General features: G+C 40.0%; 1 long non-coding RNA gene across 2 annotated transcripts in view; it reads left to right on the top strand.

The window, feature by feature from the left end:
* The window catches only part of LOC125637922 (uncharacterized), a 47,913-nt gene that overhangs the window by 14,965 nt on the left and 15,822 nt on the right, over positions 1 to 17,126 (top strand). For both annotated transcript variants that reach the window (XR_007357106.2, XR_007357107.2), the window contains 2 exons: positions 15,304 to 15,398; positions 15,538 to 15,715. This is a non-coding gene — a long non-coding RNA (uncharacterized LOC125637922). The remainder of the gene's footprint in view (positions 1 to 15,303; positions 15,399 to 15,537; positions 15,716 to 17,126) is intronic.

The following is a 17,126-nucleotide window of genomic DNA, read 5'->3' as shown; positions in this document are numbered from 1 at the left end:
ATAGATTCAATAGATGAACATAGATGGAAATGCACAAAGACAAGAGTTGATTGTTGCAGATTTTGTATCTTGAATTTGAGTGTATATCAAACACCTGATTCACCACTATGTTGCAAACTGTGCAGTCATTGACACTTGAGCAAAGTATGCATAACACCTGTCAGAACAGAAAGGTATCATTTCCCATATACTTGGCATTGGTGTACAAAGTGCACAAGGTGCAAAGCAGTAGACAATCTGGCAATGAGAAGAAATAGCAGCTGCTGTAAATTTTGACAGGGTAAGGACACAGACAGTACACACTGTACAACAAAAGGAAATATATAGTCCCTCCCCCCGAAAATCAAATGCATTCTTGCATGCTCTATCATACTGATTTATTATTCTTGTGTGCGTGTGTGCAGTCGGCTTTTCTGTAGAACTGTCATGTTTAATTTAATTTAATTTGATAACTGGCACTGTGAATGGGAAGTATTGGAGACAATATGCAGGTTTGTAATGTAGATCATTTCATTATGCTTATGAAAAATAATTAATCATATACAACACTTTGCAAAACTTTATAAATAATGTCAGGTAATTTAAAGAGAATGAGTTATTTTGTGTGGATATGGTGTACTCTATAATATATGAAGCACCAATGTACTTTGCACATTTTGCAAAATTACCATGATGAATTTTCAGTGCAAAATAATGTTAAATGCTACTAGGAGTGGGTACACAGGTGCAATTCATGAATTCTGGTTTTAATCATGATAACATCAAATTAAAATGCAAATTAGATATAGTTTACTGGGTTTCAAAATACAAAGGTAAAACATACACAGAAATATTAGCAATGCTCCCAAGCAACATAGATTCCAAGATCTTCAAAGAGAAAATTCAGAAGGGAAAAAAAAGACACTTCTAATGCAATTCTTGTTGTGCATGAAGCTCTCATCGTTTTATGTAATTCATCTGAAATCTAAGTGGCAAATGGTTGTTGCAAATATCAGCTACTATTCACAGTGTTACAGAGAGTCTTCAGAGGGTATCCTGTGGGCAGGAGAGGGAGAATTTATTACTAATGATTCAATCTTTTTTTCTGTGTGGTATGCTTTAGGTTCTATATTCTGTTCTTAATGGTTACTGCCTGAATGGTCTCATTTGGCAAGCTGCACTGAGATGATCATTGGGAAACTTTTGCAACTAACTAATTGCTTAACTCATTAGAAAATGTTAGCTATCTCAGCAACAACAAATTGGGTGAATAATCCTATTTTACATCATCTAATTTCATTTTGATCCAGGTTACATAAATAGAGGGCATAAACAAAAGTGATGTGTAATGTATATTCAGTGATAATATAAAAATGGTTCTTGAAAAACAGTAATATTTTTTGGTTTCTCTCTGTCATGGTGATTCTTCAGCTCCCCAGTATTCCTGGCTGCCTAGTCTGTTTCCATGGTCCCTCAGTGACAAACATACTGAGGCTGTTTCCCTTCCTCCGCATATAACTTTATTCCTCAGGTCTCCACCAAACTGATCATGACACCGGTATACTGCAGCCCATGACACAGATATAATGCAGGGAAAAAATTCTTCACCCTTTGTCTTCTCTGCGCAGCTTTCCCTCCTACTGTATATTCCTTCCTCCCCATTATATCCTCCCAATTACTGCTAATTATATCATTGGTGCTGCAGTTACCACCCAGGTGTTCATAATCCCCCAACAGAAAGTGTATATTTGCTCATAGCTGGGCTGGGCTTTTCTGGGCTGCAGTAATGTCCATGATCAGGGTGCTACAGCTAGCACTGGATCACAATCTCATATCAATTCAGTGATTATTGCGGGTTTATTTACGTATTCAATCGATTCCTAGGTGGGTTTAGAAGCAGGACAATCATTTCAGATACAACACTTAGTAACTCACTGGCTTCTATTTGGCTAAAAATACATGTTTCTTTTATTAAATGTGCCTTGAACAACTATCCTCCCCTCCAAAAAATAAAAAAATAAATAAATAAATATGCACTACAAACCTCAAAGGGAAACAAAGTTATTAAATGTTTTAAAAATGCTTACATAGGAATTGCCGTGATTACTGATTCATATACTACAATCTCTTGTCTCTGATTGTGGACAATAATAGAAGCTTCAGAAAAAGATGCAAGAAACCTCATAATTTTCTATAGGAGACCCCATTGGCTAGTGTTTGTCTTATTTATCAGCGTTGACATTTGTTTGTTGTTATTTATAAAACTATAAGTAACTTCTGTCTAGTGTAACATGTGTAGTCTATAACTAACTAACCTCACTGGTCTCAATTCTTCCACCCTTACATACATATATCCTGTTAAAAACATGACCCTGTTTAACTCAATAAAGTCTCCTACTGACTTTAGTGTGGCCAGGATTTCACCCATTAAGTACTAACTTAGTACACAAAGGGCCTGATGCTCCCTTCCATGATATCTATTTTATCATGGTGTAATCCAATTTGATGACACTACAAACTGATGACACTGATTGTGTACCAAAGTAGTAGTTAACAGGAGTATGAGTAACAGAATCAGGACAACTATTAATAATCTCTATAGAAAAATCTCTCTAGTATTGTGCTATTTATAACATTATAAACATGCAAGTTTTACACAGCTATAATAGACTATTAGTGCACTCAGTGCATTATCTTAAATAAAACTTAGTAAACTGAAGAGGCTTACAGTAAATAATATTTATTTTAGTGGACTTTAATGATCTTTCAGTTTTAGTTCTTGTGTTTGAGTTTCTGTGCCTTGTGTACTTGAAGAACTGCAATTTCTCTTATGCTAATAACTGTGTCTTAGTATGCATACAGAATACACTGAGTCACTGATTTAAGCATTACAGAAAAAATCCATAGTCATCACCGAAGAGAATAATTCTTAAGCCACCCAGGCATAAAAAGTCACACTGATCTAAGACAAAGTTAATTGAGTGAAAATCCAATACTTAAATTGTTTGGCGGATTAAAAACATGGCAAGTTTTCACTGATCTGCAATCAGGGGAATGTTTTCATGTTAATGCTAATACAAGACCAAGAGTACAAGTAGCAGCCTTTGTTTATTTGTTTGGTTACCTGTTAAATGACAGAATGTTTTAATATTCCTCCTAATTGAAAAATTACAATAGCATTTCTATATTACAGGGGATTATGTTGTAATGTAGCACTCAGGAGGACCCAAAACATCTGTAAAGATTAGAAAGGAGTATGTAAATATGTTCAACTGACCCAAATGGTTATATTATTTGTAACTGTAGACTAGTAAATACAATTTCTGACATGCTCTAACCAAGTATTCTCTTCCAGTTTCAAATGCAACTTTGTTAATAGTTGTCTCTCTTGGGATCTATGACTGATTGCCTGTTTACAGCATAAATTGAACTAATCATCTCCAAACTGTGTCACTGTCATTGGCTGTAATATTTCTTACATGACAGCTTTGCATTGGAGAAAAGAAAATCATTTATAAGGGCTTTTCTGAATTACTTGTCGGAGTGGATCAATAAGCTAGCAAATAATTGCTTCAGACAACAACAGAATCTAGACCTACCTGAAATACATTATGTGGGGGTGTCCAGTCTGTATAATTTACAGTAGGGCATTGTGTACTTGCATATGTTAAGGACTAAGGTTAGCTATTATAGGTGTAACTGGGAAGATTCCAGTACCTCTATAATGGAATATTTAGGTATGCATCTGCCATGTCCTTTACCATACCAAAATCATATACTTCTGGAAGTAGCATTTTTAGTCATGATAATGCGTGGTTCTTCAGAGAAATGGGACCTGATGTAGTTCCCATTGAATTCCACAGGATCTTGTCCCTTGGCCTCTGGAGAGTGGTGGATATTACCCTTCTTTTAAAGTTGTTTTTAATAGAAAATGGAAGAAATCTAGTAAATTAATGTCTCTGAAGTCCCTCCTAACAGGAGGCGCATTGTTTTCCATAATATAATAATATGTTTGTTTCTAATGACAAATTAATGCCACTTCAGAGAGCATATAGGACCAGATCCTCAATTTGTGCAAACGGGAGTAGTTTCATTTTAGTAGAGCTATACCAGCTCAGGATCTAACCTGCAGACTGCATTTTTTTAAAACATGCCACAGTAGTTAACTTAGGAAGTAAGATTTTCTTTTTCTTTCTCTGCTGAACAACTGTTTACAAGTCCAACTTAGGGAAAACCTTTCACACTTACTTTCCAAACAAGATAAATCTAAATGAAAATAGAAGTTGCTTTTTCATTCATCTTTCAATATCTTATCAAATCTTTTCTGTACAGGCAAGCATTTCGATATTGAACTAGTGAAGTAACATAGGGCCGTTTGATGGTGTGATGTGTTTCATATCTCACATAAAAATGAAAGTTATTAATTTTATTACCAAAAAAAGGTTATTTGTGAGAGATGTCTGTGCTGGCATGATATAATCATGAAAAATCATACATCAGGGCCCCATTCTATCACCCTTACATTACACAGTACCGTAGTCCACACTGAAGTTTCATAGAAATCAGTTGTTTTCTATTGAGAATTCCTTGGCCTTCTGTTGTGTACAAACCAGAAATTACTCTGTCTCTTACAAATGCCACATGCACTGTTGAGGGGTGCAACATAAAGATCTAAATAAAATAGAATAAATAGAATATGTTTGAGATCAATGAGTTATATGTGACATAAAGTGTAATTCTGTGTAAGCAAATATTGCAGAATTGGAGTTGAAACTAACTGTTTCCACAAAATATATAAGGCATAGAAACATACCCCAACATCCTATCACTGTATATTTCCTCAATCTCCATGTACTCAAGTAGAAAAGATACAGGGGACTACAAATTCATACGTACATGATAGTGACTGTAGCTCTATGCATTATTGGGTTTACACTACTGAAAAACGTTTTGTGTAGCCCTGTACTTCCATTCCCCATCTCTTTTCTTTTTATGTTTTATAACCTCACTTTGTGTATCATCTCAAATGTAATTGATAGGCTCTGTAGAATAGGAGCAAGTCAAAAGTGAGGTGCCTACAATATTTCAGAGAACATGGCAATAATTAAAAACAAAGGTAATAATATTAACCTGAAATTAGTATCTCCATTATTGTCTGAATACTGTATCAAAACATACAGTTTCACAGTTAAATACTGAAGTACCTTTCTTTATCTTCAGAAACCTTCACCATTGGAAAAAAAAAAAGCACATACACAAAAAAGGCACAGATTGTTTGAAGTTTTAGAGATACATATGCAGAAATCAATAGTTTGTGCTTTGGAAAAAGGAAACCTTTTATATCAGTTTTACAAAATGAGTTAGAAGAAGTAGAGGGTTCTCTGCCAGTAGCATATTCCCCCTAATAAGTATAACATTTAAACAGGAAAATATATTTTATTGATGGAGCTCTTCCACTTAGAAGAAAAATTCACAGATCTGTTTGCATTCCAAAACAATAAGAACACAGAGCATACACAGATTGAACCATTCTTATTTATGCATTGTTATTGCGCAGTGTTTGCTCCTAAAAAGTCAGCATCTACCAATGCTCAAAGAAGAGAAGATTTTGAGAAACGGCAATTCTCCGATTCTAAGTTTAGGAAATTAATTTATTGTTTTGATATAGATAGCAGAGTAAATGTTAGTAAATGTTGACTGACTATTTTTCTGAGATCCAATCTCTCTGTATGGTATTTGTAGACCTCCCCCCAACCCTTTCACTGTCTGCTGAAATGAGGACTCATCAGGCAAAATAATATTAAGTCAGAGCAGCAGAAGGAAGCTGGTACTTGGTTGAGAGGTTTATAGGGCACCCAAGCCTTCCCCATCTTCAGTAGGTGAAAAAACAGCAGCTCCCAATGGAAGAAAATTGATTATCTAGCTGGGAGTCCCGCATCAGCCTACTTTCTTGTATCAGAAGTTCTGTCCCCTTGCTGGATTCTCCAGAAAGACAAAAAGGGAACGAGGCAGTTCCCTCCCTTCCAAGGAAGACCGGAGATCTTGCCTCCAGCTTTCTTTTAGCTAGCTAGAATCCATGAGCAACAGAAAAACCCAATCAGTTCCCTCTGCTTTCCTGGCTCTCCAGAGTGAGAAAGACAGTTGGGACCACAATCATTGTCCCACTACACAGCTGTATGATCCATGTGTGCACATACAATTTGTTTGGCTGATTTTGTGCCTATTTGTGGGCATGGACTCCTTTTAGGTATATTTATTCCCTTGCTCCTTTTGTCTCTCCGGTGCCATATACCATCACACAAAATGATTTGGTGTCACTTCACTACATGATATCAACACTAGAGATGGTCAGAAAGTGAGCTTGATTTTTCTAGAAACCTTTAATTTCTTTTGGGCAAAAGATCAAGAATTCAGCGTTTGTTTTTTGCCACCAAAAAATATTGTCCCCAAACTGAAAATATTGATTTAGAAATGTTGCTATGGTGCTTCATAGCCAAACTACATCTCCCATAATGCAACAAGTCTCCTGTCTTGCTGAGCTACCATAGTGCATCATGGGGGATGTAGTCTGGCTGAGGAGCCGAGGCTACAGAGGAGAATGGTGGCATGACGCAATTAAACTACAGCTCCCAGATGGCACAATGGCTCATTTTCAAATCAATTTTTTGTTTGTTTGTTTTTCCAGCCAAAGAGATAACACTTTTGGTTCAGTTTTTACCAAATTTCCCATGGAAAGCAGACACTTCTATCAATTTTTTAAAAATAATTGCTTAATTGAAACCCCAATTTTCCATCACAAAACAGTTCCGATGCAAGATTTTCAACCAGCCATAATCAATACCCCTGAACGTACAACCATTAATAGTAGTGAACTTCTGTCATAGTTTAATTTACTTTAGCCACTAGGAAAAGAAGGGAATAAGAGCTAAATGATCTCTGTAAGTATCCCCTTATGGATTTCCACATTCCATCATTGCGTGGGGGGAGATTATGCACCTCTGTGGAATCAGGAACCTACAAACTTGGAAGATTCCCATTGATCTGCATGGAGCCAGAACCACCCACAGAGAGAAAGAGTCTCCATGCCAGCTCTGTGTCTCTGGCAAGTACTTCTAACTACATGGTGATATAACTCCCACCAGGAACAATCACATTTTGGCTGCCCCAGCAACCCCCATTTAAAGGATGATTTCTTATTACAGAGGGAGCTTCACAAGAAAGTAATACAGCCCCAGGAGTTCTCAGGAGCTCCTCTCTGTCCCTGAGTCCACGCTGAGAACTACAGAGACTTACGCTTGTGAGAGGCCCCTATGATGTCCGAGGAGAAGAATGCCTTGCACAGCTCTTTCCCACAGTACAGTTTGGTTCTAACTTAGGAAAATTTGTTCTTCTTATCTTTACAGTGGAGGGTAACATACAATCTTGTATAATGTATGCTAAATTTTCCTGTCAATTGAAATATAAGATCAAAATGACTGATGGAGTCAGAGGAAGCCAGCCACTTTTCAAATACAAGGAGAATAATAATAAAAAAAGAAACAGAAAACTTGCTTTTCTTGGCTCTTGTGTCTCAGCCTCTAGTGAGTCTTCACTAATCATGTCTTTCACCAGATCATCATCTCTTCCTTTTATTTTCCTCTAGGCACAATAATTACCATCTGTTACAGATGTAAATTAAGATTATGACATTAGAGTATGCTTAACAAATTGCATATTTTGTCAAGAATGCTCCTAAAAATAATCTGTATGTAACATTTCAGATCTGCTTCTGGGATTTTAAGGGCTCATCTTGACTAAGGTCAGTAGAACCCAGTTGGGAAAGGGAGCCCCTAGGAGAAACAATCAACAGCCCTTTATCAGAATATGCTGTGCATTATTACCTTTTTTACTAGCCAAGGGCCTCGTTGAGAACTGGAAGTTTCATAAAAGCCAATCTTACAGCTTTAGGCATTTACATTCCTTCACAGAACGTCAAAGACTGTTAACTCCCTCAGGTCTTTTATAAAAGAATAGCTCAAAATATATGTATTTTCAAACTCAACTCCTTGTGTATGCTGAGTTTAATGGAATTCTCCTGAGCTAACGTATATTTTTGCTTAATGAGTTTCAGCAAGTGTGTATAGTATGTACTGTATCATGACTTCATATAAGTTCTGTTGTATAATGCCTTATAATGCTCCACTGGAGTCAAATGGAGTTTGTCATTGACTGCAGTGGGAGCAGGATCACACCATATGAGTACATTATCTTTTTAACAGGAGTAAAACATTCAGTCAGATGTTCAGTATACACCTCTTATCTCCACAGTACTACAGAATGGTACTTGTTTCTTTAATACATCTAAAAGTTTGTCTCAGTCTTGCTTAGTAGACTATTTTAAGAAATACAATAGACTTTTAAATACAAGTATTTCCTTATGGTTTCCTATTTCAACTTATTGCCATCTCATGTTCATTAAAATATTTTAAAAATTATTTTTGATATTTTACTAATTGTAACCAAGATATTTTTAAAACAAAAGTTTCCATGAGCTTTTCAATATGATTAACTGAAGAATCTGATCTACCCAAATGTCGAGAGCTCTGAAATGTGAGTGGCCATGTCATTAAAGTTGTGGGACATTCCAGTTCCAGTGTGTTCAAACAGAGAATAGTAATTTTTGAACAAGAGTCATGTGTATTGCAGTCCTTTATAGAGGAAAGACAATCAGGAGACCCAGATTCCATTCCCTACCCTGTCATAGACTTCATGTGTGACACTGTGCAAATCACAAAGTCTCTCTGTAACTTAGTTCCCCATCTGTAAAATGGAGATATAATACCTACCCTGTATGGGGAGATTTTGGCAAACCAATAAAGTGTCTGAGACCACTATTGCTTATTGCTAAAATTAGTCAAGTCAGCAGGCCATCAATTGGTCATGCAGCGGCCTTAGCGTAACCAAAGCATAAGGGAAGGAGGTTTTAGCTGCCACAGACAAGGCGGCTTGACCCCATGTCCTTCCTGCTAAGAATGTTGAAATTGCTGATATATGTATTTTAGAAAAACAGGAAACTTGTCTGTAATGTACCCTGAGGAATGTGTCTGTCAGGGTTCCAAGGCCTAGACACTCTGAAAAAAAGAAACATATCTGGTTAATTGAAGATCATAAGGAAACTTTTTGCTTGACCTTTAAAAACTGCTTGCTTAGCAAGTTTTCTTTAAGGGATATGTCATTGTATTACCAATATATAAATAAGGGGAAAAAAGGTTGAGGTAGCTGGATTTCTCAGAAGGGGCTCTTCAGGGATGCTCCCTCTGGACACATCTTGGGGTCCCCACTGGCAGACGGAAGTTTGGCCAGTGGAAGCCTGTCACGGTGCCACTCGAGAGCCATATTCAGCTTCGGTAATTATCAAGGGTTGGGCGTGTTTTACTAACCTGTTGCAGATGTGTGTAAGTGCTTGAGACTAAGTAAAGTTTAGCTTTAAGTGAAAGCACTCTTGTGTTGCCCTGTTTGTGCCAGCCATCTACCGGTCGGACTGCCATGTCTCCCCTGATTTATTTCCGGACACCACCTCACACAGAGTAAAAGTTACCGAGAGCTTTGGGTTGAAAGAACCCCAGTTAACAACCCCACAGCGCTGTTGTGGGAACAAATGCATTAAATTGTGAGGTGTTCAGATACTGTGTTGATGGGAGCCATATTAATGCTTAAGAGAGATAGCCTCTGACTTTTCTCATATGGGGTCTGATCCAGCACCCATTGAAATCAGTGAAGATGTTTTGACTTCAAGAGTTGTTTTGGGTCTTAAATGTCTAATGCTCTGATCATGCATCGGCAGACCCCTCATTTCAGTGAGATTCTACATGGACACAGCGGGTTGCCCAGGCAAAGTGACTTTAATTGTAGGATTGGGACCTATGAAGCATGTAGATTTTTAACTCAAGAATTCAGCAAGTGTGAGGACTGAAGATATGTTTAATTTTAAAACCCTCTGAAAATCACTCTCACTTGTTTCATGCCCAAAGATTTCTAAGAATTCTTTGTCATACCCAGATGCTGCTATTACAGTTTTCTATCTCCAGTCAATGACTTCCTTCACAGTAAACTTTCACTTTTTAGGCAGTTTGATAAAAATATAACCGGTAAAATGTCTCTACTCCTCATAAAAATGAAGAAATAATAAACAAATTTGCTGTGAATGATGTTCTGTCATGTAGATGATAAAAAGTAATTAAAAACAAGGGCTGCAGCAATTGTAAACATGGCTCCAAGATCAACATGCTACACTCTGGAAATGAGTAGAGGCAAGCATTTGACAGCTTTATTTTGTCAGTGCCGAGTGCCTATCAATATTTTGACATCATTAAATACAATGTGAATCAGTAATCACAACTCCTATTTAAGGAACCAAGCAGTAATAGTTAGCAGGGATAGCCAACAACAGTGTGTTTAGTCAGATACAGTGTTTAAGGCATGGTTTGGGGGGGCATGGCTGGGAAAATACTGAGTAGACCTCAAGGAGTGTTACTCTCTTGAGCAGCAGCAGCCCTTTCAAACCTGCAGGAGTTTACCCACATAACATACTGCTGACCTTGGCCCCTTTCACCTCCCAGCCAGTGCTTGTGGGGATTACAGTGGATGAGAAGTTGGATACGAGTCAGCAGTGTGCTCTTGTTGCCAAGAAGGCTAATGGCATATTGGGCTGCATTCGTAGGAGCATTGCAAGCTGATTGAGGGAAGTGATTATTCCCCTCAATTTGGCACTGGTGAGGCCACATTTGGAGTATTGCATCCAGTTTTGGGCCCCCCACTGCAGAAGGCATGTGGACAAATTGGAGAGAGTCTGGCAGAGGACAACAAAAATGATCAGGGGGCTGGGGCATATGACTTACAAGGAGAGGCGAGGGAACTGGCTTGTTCAGTCTGCAGAAGAGAAGAGTGAGGGGGGATTTGAGAGCAGCCTTCAACTACCTGAAGGGGGGTTCCAAAGAGGATGGAGCTAGGCTGTACTTAGTGGTAGCAGATGGCAGAACAGGGAGCAATGGCTTCAAGTTGCAGTGGGGGAGGTCTATTAGGATATTAGGAAACACTGTTTCATTAGGAGGGTGGTGAAGCACTGGAATGGGTTACCTAGGGAGGTGGTGGAATCTCCATCCTTAGAGGTTTTTAAGGCCCTGATTGACAAAGCCCTGGTTGGGATGATTTAGTTGGTGCTGGTCCTGCTTTGAGCAAGGGGTTGGACTAGATGACCTCCTGAGGTCTCTTCCAAACCTAATCTTCTACAATTCTATGATTGTGAGTCCTGGTGTAGACCTGTCTATTTCCGAGGAACTCTCAGGGTATGTCTGCACTGTAATTAAAAAACAGTGGCTGGCCTGTGCCTGCTGACTTGGCCTCACAGGTCTCGGGGTAAGTGGCTGTTTAATTATGATGTAGACATTCAAGCCTGGGCTGGAGCCCGTGCTCTAGGACCCTGTGAGGTGGGAGGGTCCCAAAGCTTGGGGTGCAGCCCAAAACTCTAAATTGCAGTTAAACATCTTCTTATCCCAAGTCCCAGGAGCCAAAGTGAGCTGGCATGGGCAAGCCATAGGTGTCTAATTGCAGTGTAGACATACCCTCTGAGGCTACAACAGCTGATGATTTTTATGGCTCAGCAACCTTCTTGCCTCCCTGATCTGTTCCCTCATGGAAACAAGAACAGCTTCACCAAGAGACTATGGAACAGTTTAATTAAGGGAAGTGCTGGAAGACTTTTAATTTCATTTAAAATATAACATGACAAAATACGATAGGTAACATTCCTGAAATTGCAGAAGGATAGACTAGCTAATAATAGTTCTTTCCTATCTGTTACATCTAGAAAAATAAAATAGAAATAGAAAAAAAATGATAGCATTATTCTCCCTAACCTATTAAAATGACTATTTTTGACCATGAACTGTATTAAAAATACACATCAGCTAGCGTTAATAAAAACATATCTCGTTAATTAAAAATAATGTCTTTCAGGGTGCATATTTTAAATTAGATTTTAAGTCTCCCTTCATTTTGTCATAAAGAAACATGTGCAATTTTCTGTCCCTAGCAAGATTTGTGCAGATGTCCCCTGGTGGAATGTCCATAGTAGCATACACAATATCATTAGCAATAACACTTGCTTACAGCCAGAGACACTGCTTTCATATTGAAAGTGTAAACCAATGTAGCAAGGTTTGCTTCTTTTTTTTTATCATCAGTTTTATGTTGCAATCACTCACATTCACTGATCAAATTTTAATGTCACCTATCATAATTCAGATGAATTAATGTAAGGAATGTAGATTCTACTTGACCGGAATGAAGCCAAATGCCATTGGTTTAACCAAACTATGGACAGACTACAGAAGAATGCAGCTCATTGTCAGTGTACATTGAATCTAACAACTAGTATATCTACTTATATGGGTGTAGAAATGCTGCTTATATGGGTGTAGAAATTATATATACAAAAGTGAGGTTTTATCTTACTGTGCATTGTTTTACCAAAGCCTTTCCCAGTGGTTTTGAGACAAGATTGTGTAAGGAAGAAATTTAATGCACCTTACCTTTAATGTGTCTTGCAAATGAAATAAGAATGCAGGAAGACAGTTCAGGTGAAGCATAATGATCACTATTGATATTCTTGATATTGATAGGATGTAATAGGGTCCTCAGAGGCTGGGAGGCCTAGTGGTTAGCATCCACTCAGTCTTGGAGCAGTAGTAGGAGAGCACTGGCCCACCGACTCCACCAGGCCCCAACCCAGGGCCTTAATAGTGTCAGCACTGTTTGATGACCAGTGTGTCACTTCCTACCACTGTTTCCCTCTGCTTCTAGTCCCATATGAGGAAAAATAAAAACAAGAAGTAACCAAATTGTCAGCCCCAACCAGGCTTAGAATACAGTTCTTGTACTTCAGGGAGGTACCTCTAGCCCCTTTTGGCAGGAGCATTCAGGATAAGTCTGTACTCCTCTTCAGTCTTCTGAGCTGGTTGCTACATTTTCAACCCTGTCTCCAGATGGAGCAAGCTCTGCAGGGTTGGTGGGGCTGGGCTACCTAGGCCCAGAACTATCCTTTACTCCCTTCTGTCCCAGATAGGGTTGCCAACTTTCTACTCACACAAAACCAAACCCCTTTGCTCTGCCGCCTGCTCTGACCACCTGCCCCTTCTCCAAGAACCCACCCCTGCTCACTCCATCCCCACTCCCTCTGTCACTCGCCTGCCCCACCCTCACTCACTCATTTTCACTGGGCTGGAGTGTGGGAGGGGGTGAGGGCTCCAGCTGGGGTGCAGGCTTTGGGATGGTGCCAGAAATGAGGAGTTCAGGGTGCGGGAGGGGGTTCCAGGCTGGGGGTGGAGTGGAGGGGTTTGGAGTATGGGAGGGGGTCTGGGCTGAATTAGAGGGTTGAGGTATGGGAGGGGGTACAGGATCTGGGTTGGGGATGTGGGTTATGAGGTGGGGCCAGAAATGAGGGGTTCAGGGTGCAGGAGGGGGCAGAGGGTTGGGGTGCGGGGGTCTCTGAGGGCTCCAACTGGGGGTGCAGGCTTTGATGTGGGGCCAGGGATGAGAGATTTGGGGTACAGCAGGGGACTCCAGGCTTGGACTGACGGGTTTGTAGGGTGGGAAGCGGATCAGGGCTGGGGCAGGGGTTTGGGGCATGGGAGGGGTGAGGGATGCAGGCTCGAGGCGGCACTTACCTCAGGCAGCTCCCAGAAACAGCAGCATGTCCCTTTTCTGGTTCCTACACGGAGACACAGCCAGGTGGCTCTCCGTGCTGCCCCATCCGCAGGTGCTGCCCCTGCAGCTTCAATTGGTTCCCCTCCTCTGGCCCCTATGTATAGGAGCCGGAGGAGGGGACATGCTGCTGCTTCTGGGAGCCACACGGAGCCTGCCTTAGTCCTGCTTCACTGCCAACCAGACCGTGCGTTCCAGTTAAAAACCGGACACCTGGCAACCTAAGTCCCAGAATGGGGTTTGTATACCTCATCACATAGAACCATTACACTGTTCTGAAAGCCTGCAATCTCTCACCTGAGAGGACAAATTATGAGGCCACAGGCCATAATCTTAGTTAGGGAGCTGAATTATTACTACCTTGTAAAACTATAGCCCTTCTGTCATTGCTACTGTGCTGCAAGTCTTTTAAAAAATCATTGCTGAATAAATGTTTAGTTCCTGTGTAGTGTGTGCGGCCGTGTGACAGGAAAGAGATAACACTGTTAAGTGAGAGTCATGCTTTCAGTAATTGTGATGTCTGGATTTTCAAATATTAAAGAGCAAGCCTTCAGAGAAGGTCAAGTATCTTTATAATATGTAGATTTTGTAAGTTTAAAGGGTTGTGCAGCAGTCAAGAAGCATTTCTCCCACTACATTATGAATCACTCCTATAATACCTAAGACAACTGGACAGTCATTCAGAGTGAAGAAAACAGTCAAATTTAAGTTCTATGGGTCAGTTGGTTGGTTTGTTTTAATTGGGAAGTGCTTAGCATTGAATTCTACTGTCCACATAGAAAACAATGTATGCTCAATTGGAAGGGGACTAATGTTGAAGAAGGAACATTGAAACAGAATTAACCCTATGTATTTACTCTAAAGGGACAAACTGTGCCTTAAAAGGCACAGACCCACACTGGGACTGGCAGGAAGCTGCACCTTCCTAAGGAGAGCTTAAGGAGAAATTCAAAAGGTACATCCTTTGAGATGAGGCAGCCTTCCCTCCCCTCCTGCATGTCCACTGAGCTTTGTGAGCTGGTTGGTATGATTCCTAGATTCCAAGGCCAGAAAGGGATAATTCTGATCATCTAGCCTGACCGCCTGTATAACACAGGCAAGAGGACTTTCTTGAAATAATTCCTAGAGCACAGTTTTTAGAAAAAAAATCCTTTCTTGATTTTAAAATTGTCAGTAATGGAGAATCCACCATGATCCTTGGTAAATAGTCCAAAGGTTAATAACTCACTCTTAAAAATGACAGGTTTCAGAGTAACAGCCGTGTTAGTCTGTATTCGCAAAAAGAAAAGGAGTACTTGTGGCACCTTAGAGACTAACCAATTTATTTGAGCATAAGCTTTCGTGAGCTAGCTGTAGTTTTGAATTTGTCTAGCTTCAACATCCAGCTATTGGATCATGTTATAACTTTCTCTGCTAGATTGAATAGCCCATTATTAAATATTTCTTCCCCATGTAGGTACTTAGTCCATAATCAAGTCGCCATCTAACCTTCTCTTTGTAATGCACAATAGATTGAGCTCCTTGAGTCTTTCACTATAAGGCCAGTTTTTTTAATCCTTTAATGATTTTCATGACTGTTCTCAGAATCCTCTCCAATTTACCAACACCCTTCTTGAATTGTGGACACCAGAACTGGACACAGTATTCCAGCAGTGATCGCACCAGTGCCAAACACAGAGGTAAAGTACCCTCTCTACTCCTACTTGAGATTCCCGTATTTATGGAACCAAGGATTGCATTAGCTCTTTTGGCCACAGCGTCACACTAGAAGCTCCTGTTAAGCTGATTATTCACCACAATCCCCAAAATCTTTTTCAGAGTCCCTGATTTCCAGGATAGAGTCCCCATCCTGCCAGGAGATAAGAAGACACAGCCAAGAAGACACTGGACACAGCCATGCCTCCTCCTCTTCCGCCTTCTCACTTTGTGGTGATATGTGCCTGTGTCCAGTCCTCCCTTGAGCACATGACTGCACCACTACCAGCCCTTAGCAAGAGTAAGGAAGTTTCCTTATTCTCAATATTCTGTCTGCATTTTTGGGTAGACCCAGGCACAATGTGGCTCTCGATGAATGTAGGAAGAGGTTTACTTCTATAGAATGAAAAACCACTCTTTTGTTAAGGGGGCTGGATTGTTTAATGAACTGGTAATTGGATGCATGACCCAAACTTATTATACTTCCTGGCATGTTGGTGTCTCTGTGACAGGAGCTGCTGCTCTAGTCCATTACTTAATGCATCTGTGCCCGTACAACAGTTGGTGTTAATTGAACTGCTGCTTGTACACAGAGATCAAATTACATTCCCCAGTAACATTCCCCAATGATCTTTCCTGGTCAAAGAAAAAGTCCACTAGCAAGGTAAGCTGGCTGGTAAGCTTGCAATGCTGCTACTGTAGTTTGGTTTGGTTTTTAATACAAGACAGACAGCAATAGTAACTGTAACCAGGTACCTTTCACAAGTTCTAAAATTTATCTTACAAAAACAAGCTCTACAACTACAATACCTGCTGCTTGTTCCTGTTCTAGCATGACTGTATTTGCAGGTGGTTGATTTTTGTGTCTGACAACCTACCCAATTACCTTTTGAATCCAGAGACTCTCCTCTGTGCATCAATGAGCAACCCAACCACCCCTGAGGCAGCAGCAATGTGGGAGAATTCAAGAGCACTATTTAAGGACACACAGAACAGGTTTTCATAATTATTATAATGACAGGTTTCAGAGTAGCAGCCTTGTTAGTCTGTATCTGCAAAAAGAACAGGAGTACTTGTGGCACCTTTGAGACTAACAAATTTATTTGAGCATAAGATTTCGTGGGCTACAGCCCACTTCATCGGATGCATGCAGTGGAAAATACATTAGGACAATTTTATATGCACAAAGAACATGAAACATGTTACCACACACACTATAATGAGAGTGATCAGTTAAGGTGAGCTATTACCAGCAGGAGAGAAAAACAAAATAAAACAAAAACAAAAACCTTTTGTAGTGATAATCAGGATGGGCCATTTCCAGCAGTTGACAAGAATGTGTGAGGAACAGTAGGGGGGAATTCCACCATGATTTCAACAACTTCCATCCCACCATCAACCTCATCCTGGACCAGTCCTCACAAGAGATCCACTTCCTGGACACTAGAGTGCTAATAAGCGATGGTCACATAAACACCACCCTATACCGGAAACCTACTGAATGCTATACTTACCTACATGCCTCCAGCTTTCATCCAGACCACACCACACGATGCATTGTCTACAGCCAAGCTCTAAGACACAACTGTATTTGCTCCAACCCCTCAGACAGAGACAAACACCTACAAGATCTCTATCAAGCATTCTTACAGCTACAATACCCACCTGCTGAAGTGAAGAAACAGATTGACAGAGCCAGAAGAGTACCCAGA

This window comes from Caretta caretta, chromosome 1 (assembly GCF_965140235.1).
Source record: "Caretta caretta isolate rCarCar2 chromosome 1, rCarCar1.hap1, whole genome shotgun sequence".
Lineage (NCBI taxonomy): Eukaryota > Metazoa > Chordata > Testudines > Cheloniidae > Caretta > Caretta caretta.
Note: the sequence above shows the minus strand (reverse complement) of the source record. Positions and strands in the feature narration are given on the sequence as shown.